Source organism: Anomaloglossus baeobatrachus, chromosome 2, assembly GCF_048569485.1.
Source record: "Anomaloglossus baeobatrachus isolate aAnoBae1 chromosome 2, aAnoBae1.hap1, whole genome shotgun sequence".
NCBI classification, from domain to species: domain Eukaryota; kingdom Metazoa; phylum Chordata; class Amphibia; order Anura; family Aromobatidae; genus Anomaloglossus; species Anomaloglossus baeobatrachus.
In genome coordinates this window covers 751254890-751282319 of record NC_134354.1, presented here as the reverse complement: position 1 = coordinate 751282319, position 27430 = coordinate 751254890, and the positions used below count along the sequence as shown (strand labels likewise).

Sequence of the window (27430 nt, the reverse complement as noted above, 5' to 3'; positions counted from 1 at the left end):
CCTAATATGTGTACATACCTAGACTAGGTACTATATTTGATAGTGAAATAATACATTATATCCTTTAAAGGGATCTACGCATTTTATTTTCATGGATTTAGTGTGGATATTCCTTTGCTTACATACTGTATATCACTTTAACAATATCAGCAAGATTTAGGTCTGCTCTAACTATTGTACTGATTGAGTTTAGTGTATGTTATTCAGGATTTTTATAAAAGCACAAGCACTTTCCCACAAGCATTTGGATGCTATCCCTTTCCACCATTTTTTTGATCATTTTTTGGTTGTTTTATTTGATATATCTGTTTTCCAACATGCATAGGCACTTTTTCTGTCATAATCATTTATGCATGTTGTTTAGTCTTTTTCAATATATATCATGACTAGCATTTTTGAAATTCCAGCTGATTTAGTACCAGTTTATTGTTTTTAAAAAACTCTTTTTTGGAGTATACATACATTTTGTACCTGCTTACCCAGTGCTGCATTGAACTCTAAATTCCAAACCTTATTTAACTGTGTTATGTTTTAGATATTAATAATACAAATATTATTTTTTTTATTCCTCTCAATGTGTGTTTGGTTTGCAGCCAATCACAGGTGCCGATGGGCGGGGAAAGCAGTGCATATGCATGAGTCTAATGAGCGGCCCTGGAAGTGAGCAGTTTCAGCCACACTGGAGGCTTGGTAAGTATGATCCGCCGCCTGCTTTATTATTTTTTTTCTTTATTGTTTGGTTTTTTTTTTTGTTTTCATTTCCCAGCGTACCGGACCCAGATCATTAGCCGGAAGTCCCTGAGAGTTCCGGTCCCAGGTCCGGCACACAGATACTTTTGAAACCGTGCGGATCTGGACTTTTAGGCTATATGCCCACGGGGACAGTGTCCTGCGGATATATCCGCAGGACATTCCGCAGGTGCTCCCAGGAAACAGCACCACAACTTTTGTCTGTTTCCATGCTGCGGAATGTCCTGCGGATATGGTGCGGGCATTCTGCATTGAGGATACAGTACCATGGCTTCAGCACTGCATCCTCAATGCAGAACAAGTGCTGCAGTGATCGGGGGAGTTCATACTTACCTCCATCATGCAGCACCTCGCTTTCCGGCAGCCGGGTCACTCTCTCAGCGTCTGCAGGAGAAGGTGGGCGGGCCTGAACTAGCTCCGGCTGTCACATGACCGGAGCTCGTGCAGGCTCCGCCCACCTCTTCCTTCCTGTACCTGGATTCACCGCGCTCCTGTACACCGGACGGAGAAAGTGACTTCGGTGAGGCAGGAAAGTATATGGGACCCTGCGGAGAAATCCGCAACAATAATTGACATGCTGCAGATTTTTCCGCACGAAAATCCGCACGATTTCCGCTGCGGAAAAATCCACAGCGTGGGCACAGCATTTTCCAAATGTCATAGAAATGGCTGGGGAGTAGCTGTGCTGCAGATTTCTGGAAAATCCGCGGCTTTTCCGCGAGAAATCCGCGGCAAAATCCGCGCATTTTCCGCAGCGTGGGCACATAGCCTTACAGTCAAGGTTAGTCCATCACTAGTGAGGATAAAGTAGAGCTAGTCATGTAGTAGTATAGTGCAATGAGGGTTACTGCAGCTTGTAGGCTTGTCGGAAGAGGTGGATCCTCAAGTTCTTTATGAACGTTTCCTTGGTAGGTAAGAGTCTGATATATTGGGGTAGAGAGTTCCAGAGTATGGGGGATGCACCAGAGAAATCTTGTATGCGGTTGTTGGAAGAGGAGATAAGAGGAGTGTAGTGAAGAAAATCTTGTGAAGATCACAGTTTGCGTGTAAGTAAGTAAGTACCGGGATACTAGGTACAGATGTAGGGAGGAGACAGGTTGTGGATGGCTTTGTATATCATGGTTAGGGTTTTGAACTGGAGTCTTTAGGTAATAGGAAGCCAGTGAAGGAATTGTCAGAGAGGAGAGGCCGGGGAATAGCAGGGGGACAGGTGGATTAGTCAGGTGGCAGAGTTTAGGATAGATTGTAGGGGTGCGAGACTGTTAGAAGGGAGGCCAGAGATTAGTCTAGCTGGGAGATAATGAGGGCATGCACTAGTGTTTTTGCAGATTCCTGGCTAAGGAATGTATGGAACTGGGAAATATTTTTGAGTTGGAGTACACAGGAGGTGAAGAGGGCTTGGATATGTGCCTTGAAGGAGAGAGCAGAGTCGAAGCTAGCTTTCAGGACTGGTGAGAGTGAGCAGCCATTGACTTTGATGGATAGGTTTCTTGGAGAAGTTGAGTGAAGAGGTGGAAAGCTGATGAATTTCTGTTTTGGTATATATAAATATATTGTGAGACTGTGACCGGGGTTATCTATGACGGCCGGTATTTCTCGCCCAGGTTGTGCTCACTCCATGATAGAAAGTGAATCCACTATAGGGTTAATGCTGTTTCCCTACAGACTGAAGGAAGGGTTAAATAGAATCAGGAACGAGGGCAGGTGTGCCGGGTGTGAGGGAGTGAACAGAACTCCCTGAGTTTTCTGCTGGAGAGGACATGTATTGTGTTATGGACTTTTGTTTGGACATTAAAACCGTGTGCTGTGAACCTTAATGCCTGGATCCCGTGTCTTCTGCTGCGCAGCCGACCGTGCTACCTCACATATGGTGGAGAATCGGCGGGCATGACAGCCGGTGAGGTGTAGCATCCATCCCTGGTGACCCAGCTGCGCATGTCCTGGATTCGAGCGGCTATACTACAGCCCAAACCCGGCGACGCCATGGAGGACATACTAAAGCATTTGGCTCAGGCTAATGCACAGCAGCAACAGACCAATGCACACCTGCTCCAATCCTTGCAAGTGCAGGAAAAAAAACTCCAAGAACAGTTGGATCAGGCCAATGCACGTCAGCAGCAATCCTTGCAAGTGCAGGTCAAAATGCACCAAGAACAGATGGAGCAGGCCAATGCACGTCAGCAGCAATCCTTGCAAGTGCAGGACAAAAGGCACCAAGAACAGATGGAGCAGGCCAATGCACGTCAGCAGCAAGCCTTACAATTGCAGGAAAAAAGGCACCAAGAACAGATGGTTCTCCTGGCCAAGTCGATCCGTGCCGGACCGGCAGCAACAACCCCGGGACCGGGTGACGACGGCAGCGTCCGGAAAGCGGTGAGACAAGCGTTGCAAAAGATGACCCCGGGTGATGATGTGGAAGCGTTCCTAGCGGTGTTTGAGCGGGTGGCCGAGCGGGAAAAGCTGCCGAACCCGCAGTGGGCTGAGGTATTGTCGCCCTATCTGACGGGGGAACCCCAAAAAGCGTACCTGGACCTCTGTGCCGAGGACGCCATTGACTATGTGACCCTGAAAGCCGAAATACTGGCTCGGTTGGGGGTGAATACCTATGTACGGGCTCAGCGGGTAAATCAGTGGTTCTTTGAGGAAGCCAAACCCGTACGCTCCCAGGCCTATGACTTGTTGCATCTTGTAAAAAAGTGGTTGCAGCCTGACACTCTGAGCCCGGCGCAAATGGTGGAAAGGGTAGTAGTGGATCGTTTTGTGCGCACTTTACCCGTCACCGTTCAACGGTGGGTCGGACAGGGTGACCCGAGTACCCTGGACCAATTAGTGTCCCTGGTAGAGCGGCATGTGGCTACGCAGGACTTGATACGGGACACTGAGACTTTGCGTACCGCCCGTCGGTCCGGCCCCTCCAAGCCTAGGGCCAAGGACCCACCGCTGACAACGGTACAGGAGTCCCCTACCGTCCCGTCTGAGGCCGCGGCCGCCATTCCTGAGGTCCGGAAGGTTCTGTACCCTAAACGACAACCCGTCAAGGGGGTTTCCGTCCCCATTAGATGTTGGCGGTGCCAGCGGGTGGGACATATGGAAGCCCAGTGTCCACTCACCACGGAGCCCATGGATTGTGGGGTTACCCGGCGGGGTTCAATGTATGCTCAGGTGGTGTGTACCGCTGACCTGGTCTCCCCAGAGACAGAGCCCCACTTGTGCCAAATACAGGTGAATGGATGTCCGGTTACAGGATTGTTGGATTCCGGAAGCTTAGTGACCCTTGTGCGATCCACCTTGAGAGCTAAAGTAAAGGCCACAGGACGCACCGTGGGGGTGGTTTGCATACATGGGGACTGCCGCGACTATCCCACGGGGATTGTCACCATCACAGCACCTTGCGGTCAGGTGCAACATGAGGTGGGACTTCTTAACACTCTTCCTTATGACGTGATCCTAGGAAGGGATCTGCCCTATTTTTGGACTTTATGGAGGGGACCCCCTAAGTCCCCTCAGATATTGGTCGGTCCGGGACCTGAGCCCTACAATCCTGAATCCGGGACACCTGCCGTAGGGGTCACCATGATAGGGACAGAGTGTGAACCCGATAGGTCGCCCCTAGAGGTGTTGGCAGGAGAGGCTGAGACGGTCGAGCCCATCCCGGAGTTGGAGGCGTCCCCGGATACGTTTGGGACAGCCCAACTCCAGGACCCTACGTTAATACATGCCCGGAGTCGGGTGACAGTAGTTGACGGGGTGGCACAGCTGCCCGGTGCCCAGGTAAGGTACCCCCATTTCGCTCTTAAGCAGGATTTACTCTACCGGGTAGATGAAATACGGGGCGTAGGGGTAGAACAGTTGGTGGTGCCCCAGCCGCATCGCCGGCGGGTCCTCGACTTGGCTCATAAACACCTGATGAGTGGTCACCTAGGGGTCAAGAAAACGCAGGAGCGAATATTGCAAAGGTTCTATTGGCCCGGGGTCTTTGGGGAGGTAAAACGGTTCTGCGAAACCTGCCCGGAGTGTCAGCTTACTGCACCCCTGACCCATTTTCGCAGTCCGTTGGTACCGTTACCCATTATAGAAGTCCCTTTTGAACGGATAGGGATGGATCTGGTGGGGCCCCTCGTAAAGTCCGCTCGAGGGCACCAACACATCCTAGTGATCGTTGACTATGCCACCCGGTATCCCGAGGCGATACCTCTCAGACATACTGCAGCAAAGCTTATAGCTCGGGAGTTGTTTGCTGTGTTCTGCCGGGTGGGGTTGCCCAAGGAGATCTTTACGGATCAGGGGACCCCATTCATGTCTAAAGTGACCAAAGAGCTATGCCGGCTACTCCAGATCAAGCAGTTGCGTACGTCTGTGTATCATCCTCAAACGGACGGTTTAGTCGAGCGTTTCAATAAAACCCTGAAAACCATGCTAAGAAGGGTGATTTCAAAAGACGGGAAAGACTGGGATATGATGCTTCCCTATTTGATGTTTGCCATCCGTGAGGTGCCACAGGCGTCCACGGGGTTTTCGCCTTTTGAGTTGTTATACGGGCGACATCCCCGGGGATTGTTGGACCTGGCAAAGGAAACATGGGAACAAGAGCCCACCCCCCATAAAAGTGTGATCGAACACATTTTAGGAATGCAGAACCGCATAAGCGCGGTCATGCCAATTGTGAAGGAGCATTTACAGGAGGCTCAGGCCGCGCAAAGCGGCCGCTACAATAGACAAGCCACCGTGCGGACCTTTAAACCCGGGGATCGGGTGTTGGTATTGATCCCCACGGCGGAGAGCAAATTCCTGGCTCAGTGGCAAGGCCCCTACGAGATAAAGGAAAGAGTAGGGGTGGTTAACTATAAAGTATTGCAGCCCGGTAGGCGGAAACCTGAACAAATATATCATGTCAACCTATTAAAACCTTGGCAGGAACGGGAAAGCCTGATGGCTGTTTTTTCCCCACCTCCCTCCTCTTCGGGTCGTTCACATCCGGCTCCAGCGACCTCCGGAGAGGACGAACCGGAAGTAAGGATTGGAGAAGCCCTCACCAAGCAACAGAGGCGAGAGGCCAGACGGTTGGTTCAGCAGAACCCCGATGTCTTCTCCGAGCTGCCCGGTAGGACCAGTCTGATACGACATGATATTGTCACCGAGCCCCACCTGAAGGTACGCCTGAAGTCATACCGGGTGCCGGAGGCTCGACGACAAGCCATATCGGAGGAAGTAAAGACAATGTTACGCCTGGGGGTCATCGAAAAATCCCGGAGTGAATGGGCTAGTCCGATTGTCCTAATACCAAAACCCGATGGCTCCTTAAGGTTCTGCAATGACTTTAGGAGATTGAACGAAATATCCAAGTTCGATCTCTACCCCATGCCCCGGGTGGATGAGCTGATTGATAGGCTGGGACAGGCGCGATATTTTACCACGCTCGACCTGACCAAAGGGTACTGGCAGGTGCCACTAACGGAGTCCGCCAAGGAGAAAACCGCTTTTGTTACGCCGGAGGGTCTCTTCCACTATGTTGTCTTGCCTTTTGGGTTACATGGCGCTCCGGCCACGTTCCAGAGGTTGATGGACTTAGTGCTGGAACCCCACCAGGCGTATGCATCAGCGTACCTGGATGACATCATTATTTACAGCTCCGATTGGCAGACCCACTTGGAACAGGTACAAGCGGTGGTGGACGCGCTTCGAACAGCCGGATTGACAGCCAATCCCAAGAAATGTGCATTGGGACTCACGGAAGCCCGCTACTTGGGCTACGTGATAGGCCAAGGAGTGATTAAGCCCCAAATTAACAAGGTTGAGGCGATCCAGAAGTGGCCTAGACCCCTGACCACGAAGCAGGTTAGGGCCTTCCTGGGTATCGTGGGGTACTACAGGAGGTTTGTAAAGGATTTTGCGGGACTATCAGCCCCCTTGACTGACCTTCTCAAAGGCAAGAAGTCCGTCATGGTGCGCTGGACTCCGCAGGCCGAGGACTCCTTCCGGGCCCTGAAGGGGGTCCTGTGCGGACAGCCCGTTCTTGTCAACCCTGATTTCCGGAAGGAGTTCATAGTACAGACTGATGCCTCGGAGGTCGGCCTGGGGGCAGTGCTGTCTCAGGTGGTTCAGGGGGAGGAACACCCCGTCACCTTCTTAAGTAGGAAGCTCACCCCTCCCGAGCGGAATTATAGCGTAGTGGAGAAGGAGTGCCTGGCGATCAAGTGGGCCTTGGAGTCCCTACGCTATTACCTGCTGGGACGGCAGTTTCGCTTGGTGACGGATCACTCTCCACTGGTCTGGATGAGGTCCGCCAAGGAACGGAATGCCCGGGTTACCCGGTGGTTCCTTTCTCTGCAGAACTTCCGGTTTACGGTTGAACACCGGGCCGGTAGGTTGCAGGGCAACGCCGATGCCTTGTCCCGCGGCCCGTGTTTGATGGCTGGAGTTCAACCCCACACGCTTGAACTGAGGGGGGGGGTATGTGAGACTGTGACCGGGGTTATCTATGACGGCCGGTATGTCTCGCCCAGGTTGTGCTCACTCCATGATAGAAAGTGAATCCACTATAGGGTTAATGCTGTTTCCCTACAGACTGAAGGAAGGGTTAAATAGAATCAGGAACGAGGGCAGGTGTGCCGGGTGTGAGGGAGTGAACAGAACTCCCTGAGTTTTCTGCTGGAGAGGACATGTATTGTGTTATGGACTTTTGTTTGGACATTAAAACCGTGTGCTGTGAACCTTAATGCCTGGATCCCGTGTCTTCTGCTGCGCAGCCGACCGTGCTACCTCACAATATATATACTGTATCTCCTATACTGTATCTATATATATAATTGCCTTATTCTGTCTGTCTGTCTGTCTGTCTGTCTATCTGTCTGTCTATCTGTCTGTCTGTCATGCTCCAAAATTGTGTCCTTACGGTGACACAAAGCTGATTGGCCGCTGGGCTCGCCATGGCCCCGCCCCCCCACACGGATTGGCCGCTCGCCCAGGCTGCGCCCCCACACGGATTGGCCAGCCGCTCGCCCAGGCTCCGCCCCCCCACAGATTGGCCTCTCGCCCCGGCACCCTGCAGGCATTGGCAATTCGGCCACGCCACGCCCCGCCCCCCTCACGCAATGCATGCTAGCTCTGGCCCCGCCCCCTCCCTCCCCCCGCGCATTCCCCGAACTGACACGGCTGTCACGGAGGTGAGTACTGTACTCCCCCCCCCCGCGCATTCCCCGAACTGACACGGAGGTGAGTACTGTACTCCCCCCACCCCCCACCCCCCCCGGCCCCCGCTCGCACGGGAGTGGTGTGGATACGTTGGTAACCATGCTCGCATGGTTACAAGCGCATCAAGGTCCTGCTGCTGCGGAAGATCCACACGCACACACATAACAGCACACACACAAACATACACACACATCAGATCACACTCACTCTCACACACACCTCACACACACCTCACACACACCTCACATCGCATCCTCACACTCACAGCATCCGGCGATATCGCTTGTTTCTCGGCCTCGATACTGTGCTGTTGTGACCTTCCAGGACCTGACGGAGGATCACATGGCCTGAAGCATGTGGTATCTCCGGATGTTGTGACTGTGAGCGCGTATGTGCGATATCGTCAGTGTCTGTGTGTGTGAGTGTATGCGATCGGGTGTGTGTGAGTGGATGCGATCGGGTGTTTGTGAGTGGATGCGATCGGGTGTGTGTGAGTGGATGCGATCGGGTGTGTGTGAGTGGATGCGATCGGGTGTGTGAGTGTCGGCAGAGGAGCACAGCGTGCTGGAGGAGGCTGGGAGCAGAGAGGCTGATCATGGGGAAGGCTGGGAGGGGGAGGCTGATGCTGGGGACACTGGGAGGGGAAGGCTGATGCTGAAGGAGGCTGGGAGGGGGAGGCTGGGAGGAGAGAGGCTGATCCTGGGGAAGGCTGGGAAGGGGAGGCTGATGCTGAGGGAGGCTGGAAGGAGAGAGGCTGATGCTGGGGGAGGCTGGAAGGAGAGAGGCTGAGGCTGGGAGGAGAGAGGCTGATGCTGGGGAAGGCTGATGCTGAGGGAGGCTGGGAGGGGAAAGCTGATGCTGGGGAAGGCTGGGAGGACGGAGGCTGGGAGGAGAGAGGCTGATCCTGGGGAAGGCTGGGAGAGGGAGGCTGATGCTGGGGGAGTGTCAGGTTTCCAGGTTTTCCAGTTCTCTTTTGAATGAGCTTGCCCTCGGTTAACATGGAGTTTACTGTTCTGTTGCCCTACTTCCTGTCCAGCTGCTTAAAAGGCCGCCTCTAAGCCTAGTCCAGTGCCTGAGTATACTGCTTGCTGTGTGCTCCTGCTTTGCTGCTGCTAATCCTGATCGCCTTTGGATCCTCCTAAAGAATACTGACCGACCGACTCTGGACCTTACCCGGTTTCTCAAAGCTGTGCCTGGATTCCGTCTGCCTTCTTCGGTCAGCACTCTGCCCGGTTCTCTCTGGTTCGTAACCACTCTGGACAATCATCCCGTACGGACACTCCTGGACTTTTACCGCTTGCCCCTTGTGTCCCGGCTGCGGCGCATTTAGGCCTTCCGGGGTGATTGCCGGACAGTCCCTGTATAGGGGTTCGCTCTGGTGGTCTCCCTGGGGGAGTCCGGTGCGTGGCCCCGGGAATTCCCTTCGCTCCGTTTCGGGAAGGTATTTTGTGTATTTGTACCGCTGTGTTTTCCGTTGTGTATCTACCGTGGTTACACATTATAAAATATCTTGTACCAAGAACTCGTCTCTGATTGTCATTGTCCTACGCTATCGAAATCCTCAGAACATATATAAGTATTACATTATACTCAGGCCATAAGAGGATTTCGCTGGGGCAATGACTGAGACACGAGTAGACCAGCTCTTCTCCATGATTAACTCCCTGCAGCAGGAGATGGAGGCAGTGCAGAATAAACTTAGAGATGTGGAGGCACAGCTGGGCCATGATCACCAGGTACTGGGGCCGGCTATACAGGATTTGCAAGTCAGAGTGGAGGCTCAGGAAGCCGTCCCCACTACGTCCGTATCAGCTGCCGGTATGCCTAGGTTACCCCCATTCCGTTTCAATGGTGATCGTAGTCAGTTCCGTGGATTTGTTAACCAATGTATACTGTTTTTCGATGTACATTCTGATTATTACCGTTCTGATCGGTCAAAGGTGTTATGTATCATCATGTTATTAACCTCACGAGCACTGGCTTGGGCTAATCCCATGATAGAGAATCGGGACATCCGTTTGAATCACCTGGATGACTTTCTGAACGCAATGGCGCAAATGTTTGATGATCCGAATCGCCGTGCTACCGCTGAAGCGGCTCTCCTTTCCTTACGTCAGGGAAAGCGTTCTGTCGTTGAATACGCCACTGAGTTCAAGAGGTTAGTGGTAGACACCGATTGGGGAAACAATGCCTTATTGTCTGTTTTCAGAAAAGGTTTGTCCGGTACCATCAAGGACGAGTTAGCCCGTTCCGAATCTCCAGGGGATTTTGAACTGTTTCTCCAGCACTGTGTGCGCATTGATACCCGTTTGACGGAACTTAGACAGGAAAAATGGGCAGCTGTAAACCGTGTAAACAATATTGCGTTTCCTTCCAGAGAACCCGCTCTCAGGACGCCACGGGAGGCCGAGGACGTACCTATGCAAGTGGACTCTCTGCAAAAACGAGAGACCAACGAACGTCGTGAACACCGGCTCCATGAGCGTTTGTGCTTCTATTGCGGTCAATCGGACCATTTCTTGATCGACTGCCCGAAACGTCCCAATCGCCCAAATAAGGTATTGGCAGCCATGGCAGAGTGTGACAACACGGACGCAGAGTCCGAAATCTCTGAGGCAAGTGGACACTTGGATGCGGTATTTCCCTTGACGGTAATGTCCACCTCACCGAAGGACTCAGAGGGGAAATACACCCATTGCTCACTCCCCATTCAGATCCGTTGGGAGGGACAGCTAATTCCTACCTCTGCAATGATAGACTCTGGGGCAGGGGGAAATTTCATGGACTCTTCCTTTGCCAGGAAACACGGTATCCGGACTCAGCAAAGATCCTCGCCGGTTACCATGGAGACGGTAGACGGATCCCCGTTAATCTCTGGACCAGTGGATCGGGAAACAGTACCGCTCGAATGCGTGATGAAGCCAGGTCAGCAGGGGACCCTTGTTTTCATGATAATTTCTTCTCCTCATTTTCCGATTATTCTAGGTATTCCGTGGCTACGGTCTACAAATCCCGTCATCGATTGGGAGACTAAAGAAATATCCTTCCCACCGCAGAGTGGTCCGACCCTTTGTCCAACTGTTCCGGTTCCAGTAACATCTAATACGGAGGGCACTGTACAGGTACCTGTTTTACCCCCGGTTTACCGTGACTTCGCTGATATATGCGACAAAAGAAAAGCTGATCGGCTTCCCCCGCATAGACCGTATGATTGCCCCATAGACTTACTCCCAGGGGCGGAGATTCCGTTTGGTCATGTCTACCCGTTGGCGGCACCTGAGCTAGCAGCACTAAAAGAGTATATTGATGAAAGCCTAGCCAAGGGATTTATTCGTCCGTCTACCTCACCCGCAGGGGCACCCATCTTTTTCGTGAAAAAGAAGGAGGGGACTCTGAGACCCTGTATTGACTACCGGGAACTGAATAAGATAACCATCCGGAACCGGTATCCGTTACCGTTGATTCCTGAGCTATTGGAGAGGGTCCAACAGGCAAAAATATTCACCAAATTAGACCTCCGTGGGGCATATAATCTGCTTCGTATACGTCCCGGAGACGAGTGGAAGACCGCGTTCCGATGTCGGTACGGACATTTTGAGTACCTAGTGATGCCTTTTGGACTTTGTAACGCTCCCGCGGCATTTCAACATCTGGTTAACGATATTTTTAGGGATATCATGGACCAATTCATGGTGATCTATCTGGACGATATCCTAATCTTTTCTGATTCTCTACAGGAACACCAGGAGCACGTTAATACCGTACTTACCCGTCTGAGGGAAAACCACCTGTACATTAAACTGGAGAAATGCGAGTTCCACTGCTCACAAATACAATTCTTAGGGTACGTCATCTCTCCTCAGGGACTGAACATGGAATCTAGCAAGATACAAGCCATTCTAGACTGGCCGGAACCGGGAAACATCAAAGAGGTACAACGCTTTGTCGGTTTTGCCAACTTTTACCGACGCTTTATCCGTAACTTTTCAGAGATTGTTCGTCCCATCACTCTGTTAACCAAGAAAGGACAGAAGTTTGTGTGGTCCGCCCAGGCCCAGGAAGCATTCCATCGTCTCAAGGTATGTTTTACCTCAGCGCCAATATTGGTACATCCGAATCCCGCTCTTCCCTTTATCGTGGAGGTCGACGCTTCCGACTATGCATTAGGGGCCATTCTTTCTCAAAGGACCGGGGACAAGAGTCTCTTGCATCCGTGTGCCTTCTTTTCCCGCCGGTTGTCCCCTGCAGAAAGGAACTATGACATTGCGGACAAAGAATTATTGGCGATTATTTCCGCTTTCAAGGAATGGAGACACCACTTACAGGGAGCCGCGCAGCAAGTGATAGTACTCACAGATCATCGTAACCTGGAATTTCTTAAGTCTGCCAGGTGCCTGTCTCCACGGCAAGCCCGTTGGAGCCTATTTCTTAACCAATTCAATTTTATCGTTACATACCGTCCAGGTTCACGTAATGGGAAAGCCGATGCCTTGTCCCGAATCCACGCCGTGGACTCCGTGCCTGGAACCCCGTCTCAGACCGTGTTATCGGATGCCAATTTCGTTGGAGTAATCCAGGACCAGGACTTGTGGAAGGACATCAAGCTGGCCTATGATGGTGACGTATTTCTTGCTGCCCCCCCGAAGGATGTAACGCTTGTTCTTCGGAATGGTGTGTGGTTGAGAGAGCAACGCATTTATGTCCCGGAGGCCGTAAGACTTCGGGTTCTCAAATTGGTCCACGACTCCGTGTTGGCTGGTCATAGGGGGGTACTGAAGACGCAGGAATTTCTGAGCCGTTTTTTCTGGTGGCCTACCTGTTTAAAGGATGTGAAGGACTATGTCCACTCATGTGTGGTTTGTGCCCGGTGCAAGGTCCCTCGTGTGGCTCCTACGGGACTCCTCCAACCGTTACCCGTGCCATCTCGCCCTTGGGGGTCTATCTCCATGGATTTTATTGTGGAGTTGCCAGTCTCAGGCGGGCACAATACCATTTTAGTGGTGGTGGATCGATTGACTAAAGCTGCTCACTTTATTCCGTGTACCGGTCTTCCCTCAGCCGCAGAGACAGTGGATTTGGTTATCCAGAACGTATTCCGATTGCATGGGGTACCAGACGAAATTATCTCTGACCGGGGCGTGCAGTTCACGTCTAGATTCTGGAAGGGGTTTTGTACGGCACTCCAGATTGATGTCTGTTTGTCTTCTGCATACCATCCTCAGACAAATGGGCAGACCGAACGGACGAATCAAACCCTGGAACAATACCTTCGATGTTATGTCAGCCATCTCCAAGACGATTGGTTGAAGATGCTTCCGTTGGCGGAGTTCTCCTATAACAACACTCAGAGCAGCTCCACTAAGGTAACGCCCTTTTTCGCTAACCTGGGTTACCATCCGACTGTTTTACCTAGGTCACCGGTTGCGGTTTCGGTGCCAGCGGTGGAGGACAGATTGACGGAACTACGACAAAATCTGGAGGTTCTAAAGGACACTGTGGCTACGGCCCAGGAGCGTTACAAGAGGTCGGCAGACACTCACCGGAAACCGGCACCCATGTACAAGGTAGGGGACTCTGTATGGTTATCCACCAAAAACCTGAGATTGGGTGTTCCTTCGCAGAAGCTGGGACAAAAATTCATCGGTCCGTTTAAGATCACCGGGATCGTGAGCCCTGTGGCCTGTCGGCTACGGTTACCGCACCATCTAAAGGTACACCCGGTCTTTCATGTGTCTCTCCTCAAACCCGTTTCCCCTAATACGTTTCATGGTCGTGTTGTGCCTCCTCCTCCACCTGTGATGGTCGACGGCGAGGAGCAGTTCGTGGTTCAGGACATTATTGACTCCCGGCTCCATCGTCGTCGGCTTCAGTATCTGGTCCGTTGGCAGGGGTACGCCCCCGAGGACGATTCCTGGGAACCGGTGGGGAACATTCGGGCACCCCGAAAACTTGCTCAGTTTCATCGACGGTACCCGGACAAACCTGGCCCTGATCCGTCCTGAGGCCGTCTCTGGGGGGGGAGTAATGTCAGGTTTCCAGGTTTTCCAGTTCTCTTTTGAATGAGCTTGCCCTCGGTTAACATGGAGTTTACTGTTCTGTTGCCCTACTTCCTGTCCAGCTGCTTAAAAGGCCGCCTCTAAGCCTAGTCCAGTGCCTGAGTATACTGCTTGCTGTGTGCTCCTGCTTTGCTGCTGCTAATCCTGATCGCCTTTGGATCCTCCTAAAGAATACTGACCGACCGACTCTGGACCTTACCCGGTTTCTCAAAGCTGTGCCTGGATTCCGTCTGCCTTCTTCGGTCAGCACTCTGCCCGGTTCTCTCTGGTTCGTAACCACTCTGGACAATCATCCCGTACGGACACTCCTGGACTTTTACCGCTTGCCCCTTGTGTCCCGGCTGCGGCGCATTTAGGCCTTCCGGGGTGATTGCCGGACAGTCCCTGTATAGGGGTTCGCTCTGGTGGTCTCCCTGGGGGAGTCCGGTGCGTGGCCCCGGGAATTCCCTTCGCTCCGTTTCGGGAAGGTATTTTGTGTATTTGTACCGCTGTGTTTTCCGTTGTGTATCTACCGTGGTTACACATTATAAAATATCTTGTACCAAGAACTCGTCTCTGATTGTCATTGTCCTACGCTATCGAAATCCTCAGAACATATATAAGTATTACAGGGAGGCTGGAAGGAAAGAGGCTGATGCTGGGGGAGGCTGGAAGAAGAGAGGCTGATGCTGGGGGAGGCTGATGCTGGGGGAGGCTGGGAGGAGAGAGGCTGATGCTGGGGAAGGCTGGGAGGAGAGAGGCTGATGCTGGGGACAGAGAGGAGAGGCTGATGCTGGGAGGAGAGAGGCTGATGCTGGGATGAGAGAGGCTGATGCTGGGAGGAGAGAGGCTGATGCTGGGGGAGGCTGATGCTGGGGGAGGCTGGGACGAGGGAGGCTGATGCTGGTGGAGGCTGATGCTTGGGGAGGCTGATGCTGGGGGAGACTGGGAGGGGAAGGCTGATGCTGAGGGAGGCTGGGAGGGGGAGGCTGGGAGGAAGGAGGCTGGGAGGAGAGAGGCTGATCCTGGGGAAGGCTGGGAACGGGAGGCTGATGCTGAGGGAGGCTGGAAGGAGAGAGGCTGATGCTGGGGGAGGCTGGAAGGAGAGAGGCTGATGCTGGTGGAGGCTGATGCTTGGGGAGGCTGATGCTGGGGGAGACTGGGAGCGGAAGGCTGATGCTGAGGGAGGCTGGGAGGGGGAGGCTGGGAGGAAGGAGGCTGGGAGGAGAGAGGCTGATCCTGGGGAAGGCTGGGAAGGGGAGGCTGATGCTGAGGGAGGCTGGAAGGAGAGAGGCTGATGCTGGAGGAGGCTGGAAGGAGAGAGGCTGAGGCTGGGAGGAGAGAGGCTGATGCTGGGGAAGGCTGATGCTGAGGGAGGCTGGGAGGGGAAAGCTGATGCTGGGGAAGGCTGGGAGGACGGAGGCTGGGAGGAGAGAGGCTGATCCTGGGGAAGGCTGGGAGAGGGAGGCTGATGCTGGAGGAGGCTGGAAGGAGAGAGGCTGATGCTGGCGGAGGCTGATGCTGGGGGAGGCTGGAAGGAGAGAGGCTGATGCTGGTGGAGGCTGATGCTTGGGGAGGCTGGGAGAGGGAGGCTGATGCTGAGGGAGGCTGGGAGGAGGGAGGCTGGGAGAGGTAGGCTGAGAGAAGAGAGGCTGATGCTGGGGGAGGCTGATGCTGGGGGAGGCTGGGAGAGGGAGGCTGATGCTGGGGGAGGGTGGGAGGAGGGAGGCTGGGAGGAGAGAGGCTGATGCTGGGGAAGGCTGGGAGGAGAGAGGCTGATGCTGGGAGGAGAGAGGCTGATGCTAGGATGAGAGAGGCTGATGCTGGGAGGAGAGAGGCTGATGCTGGGAGGAGAGAGGCTGATGCTGGGGGCAGAGAAGCTGATGCTGGGGGCAGAGAGGCTGATGCTGGTGCAGCATGGGGGATGGAGCATGATGGGGGGGTGCGCAGCATCGGGGATGGAGCATGATGGGGGGGTGCGCAGCATCGGGGATGGAGCACGATGGGGAGTTCGCAGCATGGGGGATGGAGCACGTTTGGGAGTGCGCAGCATGGCGGGTGGAGCACGTTTGGGAGTGCGCAGCATGGGAGATGGAGCACGATGGGGGGTGCGCAGCATATGGGATGGAGCACGATGGGGAGTGCGCTGCATGGGGGATGGAGCACGATGGGGAGTGCGGAGTATGGCGGATGGAGCACGTTTGGGAGTGCGCAGCATGGCGGATGGAGCACGTTTGGGAGTGCGCAGCATGGCGGATGGAGCACGTTTGGGAGTGCGCAGCGTAGGAGATGGAGCACGATGGGGGGTGCGCAGCATAGGGGATGGAGCACGATGGGGAGTGCGCTGCATGGGGGATGGAGCACGATGGGGAGTGCGCTGCATGGGGGATGGAGCACGTTTGGGAGTGCGCACCTCCCCCCAACACACACACACACACACACGCGCGCGCACTGCACAACACACCACACACCACACACACACACACTGGGAACCACAAACAACTGCCCTACACAGACACCCACACACACAGACAACGCTGCACACACACAACACCCAACACACAAACACCGCGGCACACACAAATATACGCACATACCGCACAACACACACATTGCACAAAACATACCTCCCCCCAAAACACACCACACACACACAAACCGCGCAACACACACACAACGCTACAGACACACAGCGCTCCACAAACAACGCAACACACGCAACACACATACAACACCGCTCTCACCCCCCGTCACACCCAGACAACACCCAGAACATGTACAGCCCCTACACAAACACTTGGTAACTACACACAACAAGATCTATATATATATATATATATATATATATATATATATATATATGTATAACAAAAATCATACATGAACTACACAATACGTAAATTCTAGAATACCCGATGCGTAGAATCGGGCCACCTTCTAGTCTCCTATAATAGGTGTGAAAAAAAATACTGCCAAGACTTTGAAAGGTGCCAAAATGCCAAGGAGTTTGTATGTTCTCCCCGTGTTTGCGTGGGTTTCCTCCGGGTTCTCTGGTTTCCTCCCACACTCCAAAGACATACAGATAGGGACTCTAGATTGTGAGCCCCAATGGGGACAATATTGCCAATGTATGTATAGCGCTGTGGAATTAATAGCGCTATATAAATGAATAAAATTAATTAATTAATGTTAAAAAATAGAATTTTGGTATTTGTTTTCACCTCCAGGATTCCAACCAAATGTGAGAATCCTAGAACCTATTGGTCATGGCGGCTCCCTCTTTTGAATTTAAGAGAGAGGTGGCTTTAAAGGATAAAGCAGTCAATGGATTGCGGGATCATAGTTTTCCTGAAAACTACATCACCACTGAGCTGCACTGCCATCGGCCACCTGGAAAGGGAATGCTAAAATTTCCAAACAAAGCAGCAAAGAAGACAATGGTCGAAAAATGTAGAACTCCGTGGGACTGGCCAAAAGTTAATTTTGGATTGTTTGTTTATAGCGACTACTGGAATAAGGAATATTTGAGAGAAAGTTGTTTATGGCACGATGCTAGGGATATGTTATGACGATCCTTCAGGAGAAAGCCCCCTGCTGGGACCCTCCTGACCCATGGGAGAACGGGTTATGCCTTATATGTATCTTCTTTTCTTTATGTAGATTTCTCACTGAGATAATCCTCTCTGAAACTTGGCGTGAGGAGATGAACACCGAGCATTACTCACTGCAGAGAATGAATTCAATTTATTTGGAATTTAGAGAGAGTTTTCAATAATGAGGAATAATGAAATAATAATTCTCACAATTTCAGTGAAAAAAAAAAAGAAAGAAGAAATGCCTGATGTCCTTGCGTGATTGAACATACTGTAGAACACTTGCAAGGACTATAGCAAAAATGGCTGGTTCTTGGAATAGGTTTCATTAAGTTTGACCCGGAAAAATGCTCATGTTCCTCATTAACTTGAGTACTTGAGTGGCACCCTTCCGAGCATCCAACTACTCCTTGCGAGTACTGAGCACCCGAGCATGGTAGTGCCCGCTCATCACTAGTTACGATTACCGAGCACCTGAGCATAGTAGTGCTCGCTCATCACTAGTTACGAGTACTGAGCACCCGAGCATGGTAGTGCCCGCTCATCACTAGTTACGAGTACTGAGCACCCGAGCATGGTAGTGCCCGCTCATCACTAGTTACGAGTACTGAGCACCCGAGCATGGTAGTGCCCGCTCATCACTAGTTACGATTACCGAGCACCTGAGCATGGTAGTGCTCGCTCATCACTAGTTACGAGTACCGAGCACCTGAGCATGGTAGTGCTCGCTCATCACTAGTTACGAGTACTGAGCACCTGAGCATGGTAGTGCCCGCTCATCACTAGTTACGATTACCGAGCACCTGAGCATAGTAGTGCTCGCTCATCACTAGTTACGAGTACCGAGTAACCGAGCATGGTAGTGCCCGCTCATCACTAGTTACGAGTACCGAGTAACCGAGCATGGCAGTGCTCGCTCATCACTAGTTAAGAGTACCGAGTAACCGAGCATGGTAGTGCCCGCTCATCACTAGTTACGATTACCGAGCACCTGAGCATGGTAGTGCTCGCTCATCACTAGTTACGAGTACTGAGCACCCGAGCATGGTAGTGTTCACTCATTACTAGTTACGAGTACTGAGCACCTGAGCATGGTAGTGCTCGCTCATCACTAGTTACGAGTACTGAGCACCTGAGCATGGTAGTGCTCGCTCATCACTAGTTACGAGTACTGAGCACCCGAGCATGGTAGTGCCCGCTCATCACTAGTTACGATTACCGAGCACCTGAGCATGGTAGTGCCCGCTCATCACTAGTTACCAGTACTGAGCACCTGAGCATGGTAGTGCTCGCTCATCACTAGTTAAGAGTACCGAGTAACCGAGCATAGTAGTGCTCGCTCATCACTAGTTACGAGTACCGAGTAACCGAGCATGGTAGTGCTCGCTCATCACTAGTTACGAGTACCGAGTAACTGAGCATGGTAGTGCTCACTCATCACTAGTTACGAGTACCGAGCACCCGAGCATGGTAGTGCCCGCTCATCACTAGTTACGATTACCGAGCACCTGAGCATGGTAGTGCCCGCTCATCACTAGTTACCAGTACTGAGCATCTGAGCATGGTAGTGCTCACTCATCACTAGTTAAGAGTACCGAGTAACCGAGCATAGTAGTGCTCGCTCATCACTAGTTACGAGTACCGAGTAACCGAGCATGGTAGTGCTCGCTCATCACTAGTTACGAGTACCGAGTAACTGAGCATGGTAGTGCTCACTCATCACTAGTTACGAGTACCGAGCACCCGAGCATGGTAGTGCTCACTCATCACTAGTTACGAGTACCGAGCACCCGAGCATGGTAGTGCCCGCTCATCACTAGTTACGAGTACTGAGCACTCGAGCATGGTAGTGCTCACTCATCACTAGTCGTTATGAGTACCGAGCATGGTAGTGCTCTCGCATTACTAGTTACGAGTACTGAGCACCCGAGCATGGTAATGCTCACTCATCATTGGTTTATGAGTACTGAGCACCCAAGCATGGTAGTGCTCGCTCATCACTAGTTACGAGTATCGAGCACCCGAGCATGGTAGTGCCCGCTCATCACTAGTTACAAGTACCGAGCACCCGAGCATGGTAGTGCCCGCTCATCACTAGTTACAAGTACCGAGCACCTGAGCATGGTAGTGCCCGCTCATCACTAGTTACAAGTACCAAGCACCCGAGCATGGTAGTGCCCGCTCATCACTAGTTACAAGTACCGAGCACCCGAGCATGGTAGTGCCCGCTCATCACTAGTTACAAGTACCGAGCACCCGAGCATGGTAGTGCCCGCTCATCACTAGTTACAAGTACCGAGCACCCGAGCATGGTAGTGCCCGCTCATCACTAGTTACAAGTACCGAGCACCCGAGCATGGTAGTGCCCGTTCATCACTAGTTACAAGTACCGAGCACCCGAGCATGGTAGTACTCGTTCATCAGTAGCAGAAGTACTTTTTCCACATGTGACTAAAACGTTTAGACAAATGCCCAATGGACTCCAAAACCCAGGGAGCTATACCTCCTTCCTCAGGATATTTTACACTACCAGTCCTTGAAGGTTAGCTGAAAATCTTATTAGGATATTCTGAATCTCTGTTAGGTTAAGTTTACATGTCCTGTTAGAATGGATCCTGCAGAGATCCATTGGCAAAATGATTTGTGCCGGCTGAGGTTTACCATGTTCATGCCAGTCTTGGCCAGCTCCAACCATTAAGGATGTGATGTTGCAATGCGTTTGACCAGTTCAGCATAATTTATGCCATGTTACCACTGAAACACTTTGCTGCACTTTCATGATGCTATGCCCAGTGATCATAACATTCCTTAAAGAATACGGACATCTTCATTGCCATATATAATTTAATTGCAGTTTTGGCAAAAAATTATTTTTGTAATTGGTTTTCATAACATTTTTTGCACTGTTCCCCTTTATAGACTTTGCATTGGTGAGTACTAATTCAGAATTCATCAGCGAGCTCATTCTGACATGAACGTATATTGTGGGGCGGCCGGCTCGGCTCCCTGTGCGGCGGCCGGCACGGCTCCCTGTGTGGCGGCCGGCGCTGCCCGGCAAGGCTCTGAGTGGCCACTCGGTGCTGCCCGGAAAGGCTCTGTGCAGCGGCCTGCGCTGCTGTGTGCTGGTGCTCAACATATCAGTGGTAAGTTCTTCAAATAATGGCACCCATAGTCGGCGCATGCGCAGACAGAGCTCTCGGCTCAAGCTTCCATCTGCGCAAGCGCCGACTGCGGCCGCCAGTTCTTTGAAGTCTGCACCGCCGACATCTTCAGAATGGCCAGTGCCCGCAGGGAGCACTAGCACACAGCAGCGCCGGCCGCCTCAGCACAGCAGCGCAACAGCAGCGCATCAGCACACAGCAGCGTTGGCCACCCCAGCACAGCTCCGCAGTGAGTATCTGGGCCCCCCTCTGCACTGGACCGGCTCCACCACCGCCGCTGCCTCCTGTGACCCCCGACTCAACCACTGCTGCTGCCCCCGACCGGATTATAAAACGGACCTCAGATTTTTACTTTTTTTTTTAACTTTTTTAGCTCTAAATTTGGGGTGCGTCTTATAAAACGAAAAATACGGTAGCTGTTACTTTCTTTCTTCTTATCTGATTTATGACCTTAAGGACTCTTACTGACAACCATATTTTCTGCCCAAGTGTGATCCGACAATTATTCAATGAGGCAATACACATGACCGATTTTTTTTTCCTCGGAACGAGCGGTCCAAGGAAAAATGTCACAGTATGCATGATTTGCCTCCATGAGTTGGATCGCTTGCGGCAATTTAAGTCTATGGGTCTGTGAAAATAATCAGACCGCACTTGGATGACATCCAAGTGAGGTCCAATTTTCATGGACTGACAAAATGGAGATTTTTTATTTTAAAAAAAATCTTTTCCACATCTGAAAAAAAGATCCCATTCTGATCGAACTGATGAAACTCGAATCAGTGTCCGATCAGCACAATTGGAACGTTTATCTTGGATGGCGAAAATACAATCATGTGACTCTAGCCTTAAGTTCAGCTCAACTTTCATCTGGTCACAAATCAACTGAGAAAAGCTTATAAGAAGAAAGATAAGCAATAGAAATTCCTTCATCAGGACAAGCTCAGTAATGGATTTTCTGTTAACTCATTCTGCAGCCGGTAATATACAATGCAATACAGAAGCCAAACTGTCAAAAAATTGTCCCAAAGCACAATTGAAAAAATAATTTTTAGACAAAAGACATTTCCCGCAAAGATATCCATATCCTTAAATCCTTGGTCAAGCTTTCCAATCTGTCAATACCAATTCTGATAATGCCCAATGTGGTTACCCTTAAGGTTCAAAATAAAAAAATTCACGGTATCGGCCGCGCTGCTCAGAGAGGAGATAAAAGTTGTAGATGTAATGATTTATTCGTTGATGTTAGAAAACCACAACGCGTTTCGGGGGCATGTCCTCCCCCTTCCTCAGGTAGCAGTAAAATAAGCAGAATAATTAAACATATATATACAAGAGCATTAACAATAATTGGATTAAAACCTTTATCAAAGTGGAACAAATAAATAAATTAATTAATTAAACCCTCCCCATACATAGCTCCAATAGCCCATAGGGATATGGGGGAATTTTTTTGAGGATAGGAAGATTACAGATTTATATGTAAACAACCATCAAAATATATGTATAAAAAACATCAAAATGTACTAAAACTCAATAAAATGCAAAAATTACTACAGATACAAATACAATTAATAAATAAATTAATAATAATATAATATGTAATTAATAAGTCTTTTAAGAGACAGATATATTTGCGGGGAGTATAAAATTACATAAATCATACTTATTCCTCAGATCATTATTTGATCACGAGGGGGGGCAAAAAGGGAATGAATGGAACTTAATATAGATTTCAGAAATTCTGTAGGTTCTAAAAATACAGACTGGACAACACATGTAAACTATTAACTCCCCACTCCTCTTGATCAAATTAATTATAATTACATGATAACAATTAATGTAAATATAAAAACATAAAAGTGCGGTCTTATTTGATCCGTTGGGTCATAATATTTAAGCCTTCAGGTTTAAGCTTTCAGGATGGAGTGTAGCCAATTTAAAGATCCAAAATAATTCTCGATCCACCAACTTCCAATATCTTTCACTATCATCTACAATTATTTGATTAACAATCACTGCTTTGAAGGTATCTTTTTCATGTTCAAGTAGAAAATGTTTCGATAAACTATGGGATTGTACCATGCCGAATGTTATACCAATGACTATTCAGTTTATTATGTAGCATTTGTGTAGTGCGGCCCACATATTGCAGGCCGCAAGGGCATTCTAATAGGTAGATACATAGCTTGTGTTACAAATCAGATATTGTTTGATTGGAAACTCTTCACCTGTGATATTAGATTTAAATGAACGTATACCTTGGGTCAATGATTTGCAGCACAAACATCTAGGTTGACCACAACAATAGTTACCTATAGGTTTCATTGGACCTGGCCTATTGTCAATTGGTAAAGTTTTTTTATACGAAGTTTCACTAGGGGCTATCATGTTCTTTAAATTCCTACTCCTTCTAAATATGACCCAAGGTTTTATGGGTAAAATTCCTGAGAGGATTCTGTCACTTCTCAGAATATGCCAGTATTTACTCACTAGTTCCTTTATCTGTCTGTAAGAATCACTATAGGTAGTCACGAGGCAGCTATCAAAAACGGTATTAGTCTCACCCATCTCGGAGGACACCAACTTTTTTTCCTCAATTTTAGCCAAACATTTCTCCTGATCTAATAATTTACTTTTCCCGAAAGGCATCGGCTAGGATTTTTTGGGGGTAGCCCTTACTGGCAAACCTAGTTTTCAATATCCTAGCTTCAGTTCTGAACGAATCTGGATTCATGCAGTTCTTCCTAATGCGCCAATAATGGCCATAAGGAATATTTCTAATCCAATTAGGAAGATGGCTGCTGGAGAATTCTAGATAACTATTCACATCCACCTTCTTAAAGAAAGTAGATGTTTCAATGAGGGCTGCATCATTGAACTTGATGTTTAAGTCCAGGAACTGAATAGAGTCCTTGGATATGGTTGCCGTAAAGGAAAGCCCTCATTCATTACTGTTCAATGAATTAAAAAAAGTTTTATCTTCTCTCTGAGCAGTGCGGCCGATACCGTGAATTTTTCTGTTTTGAACTTTACGCTTACATCTCCCTCTGAGAGCTTGCGGGACTGCTGCAGCCAGAGCAGCAGTCTTTTTCTTCCACTGACGCTGTACCACGGTGTTGGTTTGACCCAGCTACCGACATCACGAGGATCTTCCGGCCCGTAGGAGGAGTTGCTGTTTGACGCCGGTCTGACAGTGCTGTGCTACACGTGTCCTCGGACAACGACCGTGAGAGCGGCTGCACGAACAGGAGCTTCTGTGGGACTGACAGGACAGGATCCCCGGCGGTGAGGAATGGGGAGCATTGGAACCCCCCGTCAGCATCATTAACAGTGTTGTACCTGCAGTACAACACTATAAGGTGAGTGTATGCTGTACACCCCTACCAATTGTGTTATAACATTTGCACACAGGAGTGCCCTCTTTCTTTTCTTTATCAATGTGGTTATCCGACATGCAATCTCAGCTCTCGATGTGGCATATGGCATCAATCACATTGTACCCTCCTAAATAATGCATCTCATCAACTGCTCCATGTAACTTGGCACGAACATAATATACTCCACAGGCAGAACTTCCCTTTCCTGACATTGGAAACTACTATAAAGACTTCCTCCAGTTTCTTGTTTTATTGCTGTTGAATTTTACAGGACGTCAGAAATTGTTTTTAGCACTGTACTCAGTCTGGCATATTCTCAAAAGGGTCAATTCCTATTTAGCTTCACGTGCCAAAATGTGAGGCCTTAAATATTGTGTGTAACAGTCAGATAAATCAAAGGACTCAATAAAATCAATTTACATTTGATTTGTTGATGTTCTAGTTCTTTTTATAGTTTTAGGAAAATTTGTGAACATTTTTTCATGCTATCAAAAAGTTGAATCAACTTTTTTCATATTTTTTGTCCTCGTACAAACCCATACCAGAAGGTAAATTGTTATTTCCAACCAATGTTAAGTTTTTAGCTGCCGTAATTCTTCGTGCTCCTTTGTTGACAGCTTGGGTCATGTAGGTTACGCCAGTAACAAAATGGAATTGTAGATAAACAAGGCTCAGAGTCCTAAAATGTATCGGAACAGATTAAAAACCAAGATTCTCCAGTTGAGGCCAAGAGCTAGTGTTTCATCAGAGTATGGATAAGTTTCTTGTCATGCACAGAGTAGGGGATGTCCGGCGCACGGCACAACAGATGTGTGTTACCCAGGGGGGGCAGGGGGATTCAGCTGCGGTACGGTACCTGTTACTCATCACTGGGCCGGTGTGGAGGTCTGGGATGTTGTGGTGGCCTGCCCAGTTTCATGCCCCGAGGAGTCCACAATAAATGGGGAATAGGAGGTGATGATGGGAAGTGGTTGTCGTGACGCCACCTGAGGGATTAGCCGCCGCTGCTCTCGCTGTCCTCCGGGGCGGATGGTAGTAGCAGTAGAGATGGTGTCACTCCCCACAGGTGAAGCGGGTCTCAGGGAGGATGATGAGGGGAGTAATAGTAGTGTTGGTGGCCGTGGGCGCCGAGGCGCGTGGTGCCGGTAATAAGAGTCCGAGTGTCGGCTGCTGCAGTTGCAGGTGTCTTTACTCACAGTTCTTTAAAGTAACCCGGTCGCTGCCGCAGTAGCACTGGTCACCGCTGTGCTGGGCCCCGTCGACCTCGGATAAGTTGGAAGAAGCCACCGGTGTTTGGAAAGTGTTCTTTGTTAGAGTTGCCCCTCCAGCAGTGAGGAACCCGGGCTGAGCGTTTCGCTCCAAGCCTAGGTCCCAGGAAAGAAAAAGATGAAGAGAAGATGGTGTCTTGTCGCAGAACTGATGTCCCGGGAAGACTGACTGAAGATTGTATGAAGTTCTTTCTACTTCTATCCCAAGTGGAACCCGCCCCCCAGGTGGCTGTCCTAGTTACCGGGAAGTCCCACGCTTCATGATGGCCAACCCCCCAGCCTACCCTAGTCCAGCTCCCCAGTGGGAAGACTCCTAAGCTGTATGTAAAGTCTGAATGTGGAACACCGGTGATTAACCCCCCCTTACCAGAGGCAAATACGGCACCTTAACTGAGGTGCAATACTCTGTGGCGAGTGGAGCCGCACACAGCTGCGCAAGGACCAACTGCAGTCCGGAGTGCGACAAGACTCACAGGTGACACTTTTACAGTGGTGGGCCCTGCAGCTAGGGAGAGGGAAGATGGACACCTCCTCCACTCACTTGCGGCTGACCCTACACTACCTAGCCAGCCCTATATGGGTTCTTTCACCCCATCGCCAAGCAGTATACCTAATGTACTCGCAAAGCCCTGAGCTCAACCTCACTAGTGAGCTGGCAGGTGGGGAATACTAGTCCCACCGCTGCACTAAAACCACAAGAAGGGAAGAAACACAAACAGGGGAATAAACAAAAGATAGACTCCAACTTCTTGACTGCAGGATTGCAGCCTACAAAACTTCAGACATCAAGGGTTCCACCAGCACCTTCTACATCAAGGCCATGTGTCAGTCTAAGGATTCAGTATAACCAGTGCCCTCTACAGGGAGATGTAACCATATATATGGCAAGGGAGTGGTCACAATCCGGATGCACCTAATGAAATGAATCAGAAGCTGCTGGCAAGGAAAACTGACATTAACCCTTGCCAAACCCAAAAGAAAGAAAACACATTTCATCTCCAGAGTCTCATAAGGCAAAGTGAACCTCAGGGCCCAAACCTGTCACAAGTCTCCAAACAACGGAAGATGTCCGTGACATTTCCATTAACATTTGAGAATTACTATCACTTTTTTCGTTCCACTTTTAAACAGTACAGAAATGTATTCTTGACCCCCCAGAAAAGTATGATGAGTGTGTCCCACTCTGGGGAGACCTCTGGCGAGTCTGGGACCAGAAAGTCATAATGCCTTATTATGTGCAGGTCTACAACTTGTATTTAAGTGAATCTACTTTCTTTTATTTCTGTAGGGGTTAAGGACTCTTTCCTATCTGGCTGTCCTTTGTAGCCTTAATTTCAGGTGCAGCTCTTTTGTGACCACTCCCCATCTGATGCCGGTTATAGATTTCTATGCTGTCCACTTTGGAAGGAGCCTGTTTCTGGAGAAAGATGAGGAGTCGCTTGGTGTTTAGCTGCATTGGAGGAGTTTGTAATGTTTCCCGTTTTGCGTCTAATTTGCTATGTCTCCCTTACCTTGTGTTGTAATAATGCAGTGATGAGACTCATGATCTTGCCGGCCTTTTCACTAGCCAGGGTAAGTTCAGAGCAAGCGAGGGCCTAGGCACGTGATGGCGACGTGGGGAAGGACCCATATAGGGACATTAGGGAGCAAAGGGTACAGACTCATCTGAGTAGCAGAAGGTGTCCCTTCTCCCTTTCACAAACAAGGGTCTTCCTTCTAACCATTTCCGTTGCTTAACTTGTGTTGCGCCGCACAATGAGCGTCTGTATGCTCTAGTGTGACAGAAAGTTCATGGTTTCCATATACAGTACAGGCCAAAAGTTTGGACACACCTCCTCATTCAAAGAGTTTTCTTTATTTTCATGACTCTTAAAAATGTAGATTCACATTGAAGGCATCAAAACTATGAATTAAAACATGTGGAATGAAATACTTAAAGTGTGAAACAACTGAAAATATGTCTTATATTCTAGGTTCTTCAAAGTAGCCACCTTTTGCTTTCATTACTACTTTGCACACTCTTGGCATTCTCTTAATTAGCTTCAAGAGGTA

The 27430-nt window shown here is 50.0% G+C and overlaps 1 protein-coding gene across 1 annotated transcript in view; it reads right to left on the bottom strand.

Annotated features, from left to right (window-relative positions):
* PGR (progesterone receptor) overlaps window positions 1–27430 on the bottom strand; it is a 120606-nt gene that overhangs the window by 33863 nt on the left and 59313 nt on the right. The gene's annotated exons all lie outside the window — the stretch shown is intronic.